This window comes from Carassius auratus, chromosome 48, assembly GCF_003368295.1.
Source record: "Carassius auratus strain Wakin chromosome 48, ASM336829v1, whole genome shotgun sequence".
NCBI classification, from domain to species: Eukaryota; Metazoa; Chordata; class Actinopteri; order Cypriniformes; family Cyprinidae; genus Carassius; species Carassius auratus.
In genome coordinates, this window is record NC_039290.1 from 9,734,526 (window position 1) to 9,744,599 (window position 10,074).

Genomic DNA, 10,074 nt, shown 5'->3' on the forward strand with positions numbered 1-10,074 from the left:
TTTTAAAGAACAGCGTTTATTCAAAATATAAATCTCTTCTAACAATATTAATCTTTGATATCACTTCTTATCAATGTAACACATCCTGAATAAAAGATTCTAAGATCTAATAAAGAATACAATTTCTTATAAAAAAAAGAAAGGATAAAAATTTACTGAGCCCAAACTATTGAACTGTAGTGAATATTGTTAGAAAATATTTATATTTTAAATAAAAGCTCTTCTTTTTAACTTTTTATTCATCAAAGAATCCTGAAAAAAGTATCACAGATTACAAAATAATATTTATCAGCAAAACTGTTGATAATTCTAATAATAAATCATCATATTATTCTGATTTCTGAAGATCATGTGACACTGAAGACTGGAGGAATGATGCTGAAAATACAGCTGCACATCACATGAATAAATTACACTTTCATGTATATTAAAATAGAAAAATGTTAATAATATCTTACAATATTACATGTTTTCCAGTATTTTTGATCAAATAAATGCTGTCTTGATGAGTAAAATAAATTATTGTAAAAAAACATAAACAATCATTCTGATCCCAAACTCTGACCGGTAGTGTGTGTTTGTGTTTGTTTATATATAATATATATATATATATATATATATATATATATATATATATATATATATATATATGCCCACTAACACACTAGGCAAGGCAAGGCAAGTTTATATATATAGCACATTTCATACACAATGGTAATTCAAAGTGCTTTACATAAAAGAAAGTAAAATAATCATAAAGGAAAATTATAAAACAAATTAACCAAGCAATTTTAAAACTTTTAAAATGATTAAAAATTTACTTAATTTAAAATGAATTTATAAACAGTTACAAAATGTGTTTACTTGGAAAAAAAACAGTGAAAATATAGTGCAATCAGTTCGGACATTGCAGAGTGCTCATTCAATAAATGCACAGCTAAACAGATTAGTTTTTAGTCTAGATTTAAATGTGACTAGTGTTTTAGCACATCTGGTCTCTTCTGGAAGATGATTCCAACTGCGAGCGGCATAGAAACTAAAAGCAGATTCCCCTTGTTTTGTGTGAACCCTTGGTATTTCTAACTGACTCGATCCTAATGATCTGAGTGCTCTGTTAGGTTTATATTCAGTGAGCATATCTGCAACTGCAGTTTTTAAGGAGTTTGGAAATGTCCCAGAAAGAAGTGAAGTGTTCACCACTTCTAAGAGATCTGCTTCTAAGCAGTTAAGCACACTGTTGAACAAAGATGTGGGAAGTGTGTCAAGATAGCAGGTTGATGATTTTAGGTGCTTCACTGTGTCTTCCAGAATGTTGCTATCAATTGCTTCAAAAATAGACAGTATCTTTTTGATATTGTGGCTGAATCTGTCTGACCTCTGCATTACTTGAGGATGTGCTAATCGCCTTCCTGATATTGATGATCTTCTCAGAAAAGAAGGATGCAAACTCATTGCATTTGCTGTCTGAGAGCATTTCACTGGGAATCTGACTTCAGTCTATGTCTCGTAACTTTGAACGCTCCTCTGGTTTCAGTTGTGTTTTTGTTTATTTTGGTGACGTATAAATAAAATCTTCCCATCTGCCTGCACTTGAGTCTTCGCCTCTTGCGATCCGTGACACTACGTCCTTAATAACAATGGATGAAAAGTTTAGAGCCCTACTGATGATTAAGTCTAGAGTGTGTCCACCTTTGTGTGTGGGTCCATGTCCATGCTGAATCGACAGGTAAAAAAAAAAGCCTCAAGTCCAAATATTCATTTATCACCAATTAACTGTTTGACAAACACTTCCTGCTTCGATGTCCTGATCTGAATTTAAAAAAAATCTCAAACATGCTCCGATGTGCCGATCTGAATCAACCGAGTCGCGAACAGGCTCCGAAGTGCCGATCTGAAAACTTCAACCAAAGAATGTAAAAAATAACTCTATTTCTCTAATTACTCTACAACTATATGAAAGACCTAGATCATGTATCTAAAAATAAATCGCTATAGTAAAAGAGAAATAATGAGAGGAGTGAAGTTTCCTACCGTTGTGCTGTGTTTGGTCTCAGGCGCGTCTTCACCTCGCTCACACGCGCGTTTACAACTCTAAATTAATCATCTTTGCTAATTATTATACATTTACTTCATTGTCAGCTTCAGGTACTTCATTTATTATTGTTCAATGAACTGTTTGAAACAAAAAAAAAGGTTGTATTTCAGTAATAATTCAAAATTATCAAAATAAAATAAAATAAAATAATGGTTTCTATTTTAATATCCTTTAAAATATAATTTATTTCTGTGTTTGTGCAGCCGTATTTTCAGCATGATTCCTCCAGTCTTCAGTGTTACATGATCTTTAGAAATCATGAAATTATGATGATTTATTAATACAATTATTACTAGTTGTGCTACCAAATATTATTTTGGAATCTGCGATAATGTTTTCAGGATTCTTCGATGTATATATTTTTTTTAAAGAACAGCGTTTATTCAAAATATAAATCTCTTCTAACAATATTAATCTTTGATATCACTTCTTATCAATGTAACACATCCTGAATAAAAGATTCTAAGATCTAATAAAGAATACAATTTATTATAAAAAAAAAGAAAGGATAAAAATTTACTGAGCCCAAACTATTGAACTGTAGTGAATATTGTTAGAAAATATTTATATTTTAAATAAAAGCTCTTCTTTTTAACTTTTTATTCATCAAAGAATCCTGAAAAAAGTATGACAGATTACAAAATAATATTTATCAGCAAAACTGTTGATAATTCTAATAATAAATCATCATATTATTCTGATTTCTGAAGATCATGTGACACTGAAGACTGGAGGAATGATGCTGAAAATACAGCTGCACATCACATGAATAAATTACATTCATGTAAATTAAAATAGAAAAATGTTAATAATATCTTACAGTATTACATGTTTTCCAGTATTTTTGATCAAATAAATGCTGTCTTGATGAGTAAAATAAATTCTTGTAAAAACAATCATTCTGATCCCAAACTCTGACCGGTAGTGTGTGTTTGTGTGTGTTTATATATATATATATATATATATATATATATATATATATATATATATATATATAAATATATATATATATAAAAAAGATGTGGGAAGTGTGTCAAGATGGCAGGTTGATGATTTTAGGTGCTGCACTGTGTCTTCCAGAATGTTGCTATCAATTGCTTCAAAAATAGACAGTATCTTTTTGATATTGTGGCTGAATCTGTCTGACCTCTGCATTACTTGAGGATGTGCTAATCGCCTTCCTGATATTGATGATCTTCTCAGAAAAGAAGGATGCAAACTCATTGCATTTGCTGTCTGAGAGCATTTCACTGGGAATCTGACTTCAGTCTATGTCTCTTAACTTTGAACGCTCCTCTGGTTTCAGTTGTGTTTTTGTTTATTTTGGTGACGTAGAAATAAAATCTTCCCATCTGCCAGCACTTGAGTCTTCGCCTCTTGCGATCCGTGACACTACGTCCTTAATAACAATGGATGAAAAGTTTAGAGCCCTACTGATGATTAAGTCTAGAGTGTGTCCACCTTTGTGTGTGGGTCCATGTCCATGCTGAATCGACAGGTAAAAAAAAAAAGCCTCAAGTCCAAATATTCATTTATCACCAATTAACTGTTTGACAGACAGTTCCTGCTTCGATGTCCTGATCTGAATTTTAAAAAAATCTCAAACATGCTCCGAAGTGCCGATCTGAATCAACCGAGTCGCGAAAATGCTCCGAAGCGCCGATCTGAATCAACCGAGTCGCGAACAGGCTCCGAAGTGCCGATCTGAATCAACCGAGTCGCGAACATGCGCCGAAGTGTCGATCTGAATCAACCGAGTCGCGAACATGCGCCGAAGTGTCGCCCTGAATCAACCGAGTCGCGAACAGGCTCCGAAGTGTCGATCTAAATCAACCGAATCGCGAACATGCTCCGAAGTGCCGATCTGAATCAACCGAGTCGCGAACAGGCCCCGAAGTGCCGTTCTGAATCAACCGAGTCGCGAAACAGGCTCCGAAGTGCCGATCTGAATCAACCGAGTCGCGAACAGGCTCCGAAGTGCCGATCTGAATCAACCGAGTCGCGAACAGGCTCCGAAGTGCCGATTTGAAGCTCCGAAGTCCCGATCTGAAACAACCGAGTCGCGAACATGCTCCGTAGTGCCAATCTGAATCAACAAAGTCGCGAACAGGCTCCGAAGTGCCGATTTGAAGCTCCGAAGTCCCGATCTGAATCAACCGAGTCGCGAACAGGCTCCGAAGTGCCGATCTGAAAACTTCAACCAAAGAATGTAAAAAATAACTCTATTCCTCTAATAACTCTACAACTCTATGAAAGACCTAGATCACGTATCTAAAAATAAATCGCTATAGTAAAAGAGAAATAATGAGAGGAGTGAAGTTACCTACCGTAGTGCTGTGTTTGGTCCTCAAGGCGCATCTTCTCCCTCGCTCAACACACGCGTTTACAACGCTAAATTAATCATCTTTGATAATTATTATACATTTACTTCATTGTCATCTTCAGGTACTTCCTTTATTATTGTTCAATGAACTGTTTGAAACAAAAAAAGGTTGTATTTCAGTAATAATTAAAAATTATCAAAATAAAATAAAATAATGGTTTCTATTTTATATCCTTTAAAATATAATTTATTTCTGTGATGTGCAGCTGTATTTTTCAGCATCATTCCTCCAGTCTTCAGTGTTACATGATCTTTTGAAATCATGAAATTATGATGATTTATTAATACAATTATTAATAGTTGTGCTACCAAATGTTATTTTGGAATCTGCAATAATGTTTTTAGGATTCTTCGATGCATAATATTTTTAAAGAACAGCGTTTATTCAAAATATAAATCTCTTCTAACAATATTAATCTTTGATATCACTTCTTATCAATGTAACACATCCTGAATAAAAGATTCTAAGATCTAATAAAGAATACAATTTCTTATAAAAGTGGCCGATATCAGCTTCCGGCTTTGCTACCGTTTGGACGTTCTAGCTTACTGCTGTGGCGCTTTGCTTCTTATTTCTGTACTTTTCTATAATTTTTCTAAGATTTTACTTCAACAGATCAGCACAGTTTTCAAACAATAGATTTTTGGCACAAACGCTAAAACTAAAAACATTGGGACTGGAATAATACTACAAAAAGAAGACTTTGTCTCCCACTGCTAACATCTTACATTCTGTGACGGGAAAACAACTTCCTACATTCAAACAGAAGAGAGAGAAATGCCTCCTGTTGGATCTACTTGTTGCATGAACTGCTGCAAACTTCTACAAAGGATTGTGATTCTTGAAACCAAGTTACTTTCTGGGACTTCCAAAACAGATGGAACACTCAGCAGACCGTCGTCATGGACCCCCTCAGCAAACAGCCGGTGAGTCCCATGAATCTTCAGAATCTCAACAGTTTATACCAAGTGTAGAGGAACAAGCCAAAACTGATCGCCACTCTAATCGATGGCACAAACAGGGAGCGAGACCCAAAGGAACACGAGATATCAGATTGTCACAAAGATTCTCATATTGCTGCCATAGCTTCCTCTACCCCAGTTTCGACTATGACAAGGCCTGTAAATACTGGTATTCCTACCAACCCCTATACATCTTGAGAACAGATTTCAAGCATTTATGAATGCGGGTGAGGAACCCCATATGTGATTCAACATGGATCGGATCAAGCCAGCAGCTAACACCGCTACTAACAGGCGCTCAGGGACAAGCAGACAGCGGCATTTAGTTCAGAGCGCAGCCGAGCCAAGGACTCTGATAGTGGCCACTCTGTTATCAGAAACATCCGGAGCAGGACTACAACAACATGCTGCTTCCTCAAGCAACGGTCTCTGATGTGAACAAGGAACTTCAGAACATTCTGATGAAGCACAAGACTGCAAATCAAATCATCATCCATGTGGGAAAGAATGATATTTGGAAAGAGCAGTCAGAACTCCTTAAGAAGGACTTCAGTGAACTCTTTGAAACACTTCGAAGACTCAAAGTTCAGTCGTTCATCAGTGGACCACTCCCAGCTAGGGGAACGAATATGTTTTCACGGATGCTTGGGCTGAACACATGTCTACAAAGATCTTGCAGTATAAAAGGAGTGAATTTCATCGACAACTTCAATCTTTTCTGGGGCCATAGACATCTGTTTAAACCGAATGGCCTCCACCCAAACAAACTTGGTGCCAGAGTGCTTAAGGACAATATCTACTTCTCCCTCCGTCATCCTTCAGCAGTGTGTGTCAATCCATTCAGCACACACACACCGGGTCCGAGTCATCATGTGGTTGACATATCCCACAAGGACACTGATAACACCACACAGCCAAAACAATCACTGCTGATAGACACTATCCCGGCTGAGCCCCTGCCCACAGAGCTCCTCACAGACAGACTGTGATGTATCAAAACAGCTACAAGATTCAGCACCCAGGGATGACTTTCTGGAAAACAGCCAGGGAAGCCAGGACAACACATCACAGCCACCAGAAACACCAGAGACACGGCCCATCTCACCAAACACATTATCCCTTTCTCCAGCATCTCCACTTCTGTGCTTCTCACAGAAAATGGAGGAATTGGTGTATGCTGGGACTAAACTCTCTCACTCATTTGCTGCTAGCCCTCAGATATATAAAAAAAAAAAACGGCAGGCCCCCCAACAACCAAAGCCTGTGGGCCCTGTTCCTGTGAGAGCTCTCCGACCGCTGCCACAACGCCAGGGCCCAAACCCCTCTATCTGCTGAAGGTGAACCAAAAACAAACTGATAGCAGCTCTCAGTGATATGTGTCGGGTCCCCGCTATAATAACAGCAACATTCACAAATGCCTGCAGAACAAGCGGGAACCCAGTGTGCCTGTAGCTTTCTATATTTCAGTTTTATCACGTGATAGAAAGTCTAAGGCCATCTCAAGCCGAAGGGCAAACTCATCTAATCTGCGGCCTATTATGCATCAAACTAAGATTGATATAAAGACACAAAGCACTGCCATCAAGTTAGCACTTTTAAACATTCGCTCACTAAAAAATAAATAATTTCTAATCAATGACTTTATAACCACAAACAATCTGGATTTTATGTTTCTAAATGAAACATGGCTAGAAGACAGCTGCAGTGCAAACAGTCCTAAATGAAGCAGCCCCTCCTAACTTCACTTACATGAGTGTTGCAGGACTGTTAGGAGAGGTGGGGGTGTAGCTGCTCTATTTAAAGATGTCTATCAATGCAAGCAAGTGTCATTTCGTCAGTACTTGTCTTTTGAATATCTAGGGATTGTGCTGAAAGGTGCTCCACGCATTCTGTTTATTATTATTTACAGGCCTCCAAAATACTCTCCAGCATTTGTTGAAGAGGTCACAGAAATGTTATCAATAATTTCCTCAGAGTTTGACTGTTTTGCAATAGCAGGGGATTTTAATATTCACATAGATAAGCAGAAACAAACTACAAAAGAAATGATAACGGATTTAAACACTTTGACCTGAGTCAGCATGTGCATGGACCCACACCAAAGGGTGGACACACTCTGGATCTAAAGGGGTCTTAACATCTCATCCATTGTTATTAAGGACGTAGCACTATCTGATCACTTCTGTATTTTCTTTTGATATACTTGATCTCTGCTACCCACTGAATCTAGATCTGTCTCTGTCAGAAGGACATGCATAAACGAGAACACAAAGTGTACTATTTACGGAGGCTATATCTTTAACACCAAGCATTTCTGCAGACTCTGTTGATATTCTCCTTGATTCCTTCAACTCAAAAGTTAAGAATGTTATTGATGATATTGCTCCAATATAGTCAGTAAGAAAACAATTAGACAGAAAATCAGTTTGGAGAAGATCAACAGCAGTTCAAAACTATGAAAAGACAATGGCAGAAAAGCAGAGCGGATGTGGCGGAAGACGAAACTTGAAATTCACTATTGGCATCTATAAAGACAGCCTTCATGCTTATAATGTGAAACTAGCCACCAGACTGACAAACCCCCAAGTCAGATTCCCAGTGAAATGCTCTCAGACAGCAAATGCAATGAGTTTGCTTCCTTCTTTTCTGAGAAGATCATCAATATCAGGAAGGCGATTAGCACATCCTCAAGTAATGCAGAGGTCAGACAGATTCAGCCACAATATCAAAAAGATACTATGTCTATTTTTGAAGCAATTGATAGCAACATTCTGGAAGACACAGTGCAGCACCAAAAATCATCAACCTGCTATCTTGACACACTTCCCACATCTTTTTTCAAAAGTGTGCTTAACTGCTCAGAAGCAGATCTCTTAGAAGTGGTGAACACCTCACTTCTTTCTGGGACATTTCCAAACTCCCTAAAAACTGCAGTTGTTAAGCCCCTCCTGAAAAAGAGCAATCTTGATAACACAATTTTGAGCAATTTTAGACCAATATCTAATCTTCCTTTTATAGGCAAAATTATAGAAAAGGTAGTTTTTAATCAGATGAACAAATACTTAAACTCAAATGGATACCTGGACAATTTTCAATCTGGTTTTCGACCGTATCACAGCACAGAGACAGCACTCATTAAGATAATAAATGATATTCGCTTAAATTGCAACTCTAGCAAAATATCGGTGCTGGTATTGCTAGATCTCAGAGCTGCGTTTGACACTGTAGATCATAACATACTACTAGAGAGACTGGAAAACTGGGTCGGGCTTTCTGGGATGGTACTCAAATGGTTCAGGTCATACTTAGAAGGGAGAGGCTATTATGTGAGTCTAGGAGAGCATAAGTCTAAGTGGACGTCCATGACATGTGGAGTCCCACAAGGCAATTCTTGCACCGCTCTTTAGCCTGTATATGCTTCCACTAAGTCAAATAATGAGAAAGAACCAAATTGCCTACCACAGCTATGCTGATGATACCCAGATTTACCTAGCCTTATCTCCAAATGACTACAGCCCCATTGACTCCCTCTGCAAATGCATTGATGAAATTAATAGTTGGATGTGCCAGAACTTTCTTCAGTTAAACAAGGAAAAAACTGAAGTCATTGCATTTGGAAACAAAGATGAAGTTCTCAAGGTGAATGCATACCTTGACTCTAGGGGTCATACAACTAAAAAACAAGTCAGGAATCTTGGTGTGATTCTGGAGACAGACCTTAGTTTCAGTAGTCATGTCAAGCAGTAACTAAATCAGCATACTATCATTTAAAAAACATTGCAAGAATTAGATGTTTTGTTTCCAGCCAAGACTTGGAGAAACTTGTTCATGCCTTTATCACCAGCAGGGTGAACTATTGTAATGGGCTCCTCACTGGCCTTCCCAAAAAGACCATTAGACAGCTGCAGCTCATCCAGAACGCTGCTGCCAGGATTCTGACTAGAACCAGAAAATCTGAGCATATCACACCAGTCCTCAGGTCCTTACACTGGCTTCCAGTTACATTTAGGATTGATTGTAAAATACTTTTACTCGTATATAAGTCACTACATGACCTAGGACAGAAATATATTTCAGATATGTTCACTGAATATAAACCTAACAGAGCACTCAGATCACTAGGATCAAGTCAGTTAGAAATACCAAGGGTTCCACACAAAACAAGGGGAGTCCGCCTTTAGTTACTATGCTGCCCGCAGTTGGAATCAGCTTCCAGAAGAGATCAGATGTGCTAAAACACTAGTAATTTTAAATCTAGACTCAAAACCCATCTGTTTACAGAGCAAACAGGTCTGTGGACGATGCAGTAAACATCGGACTGCATTATGTTTGCAACACCTAGACAGACCGGGGACTTATGTGAGGATCCTGTTTGTGGACTTCAGCTCGGCCTTCAACACGATCATCCCAAACCTCCTCCTGCCCAAACTAAATCAGCTCTCCGTGCCCACCTCCATCTGTCAGTGGATCAACAGCTTCCTGACAGACAGGCAGCAGCTAGTGAGGCTGGGAAAATACACATCCAGCACCCGTACGATCAGCACCGGAGCTCCCCAGGGCTGCGTTCTCTCCCCACTGCTCTTCTCCCTGTCACACTAATGATTGCACATCTAAGGACCCCTCTGTCAAGCTC

The 10,074-nt window shown here is 38.1% G+C and overlaps 1 pseudogene; it reads left to right on the forward strand.

Annotated features, from left to right (window-relative positions):
* The first annotated feature begins 5,588 nt into the window (after positions 1 to 5,588).
* LOC113065316 (tetratricopeptide repeat protein 39B-like) overlaps positions 5,589 to 10,074 on the forward strand; it is a 10,883-nt pseudogene continuing 6,397 nt past the window's right edge.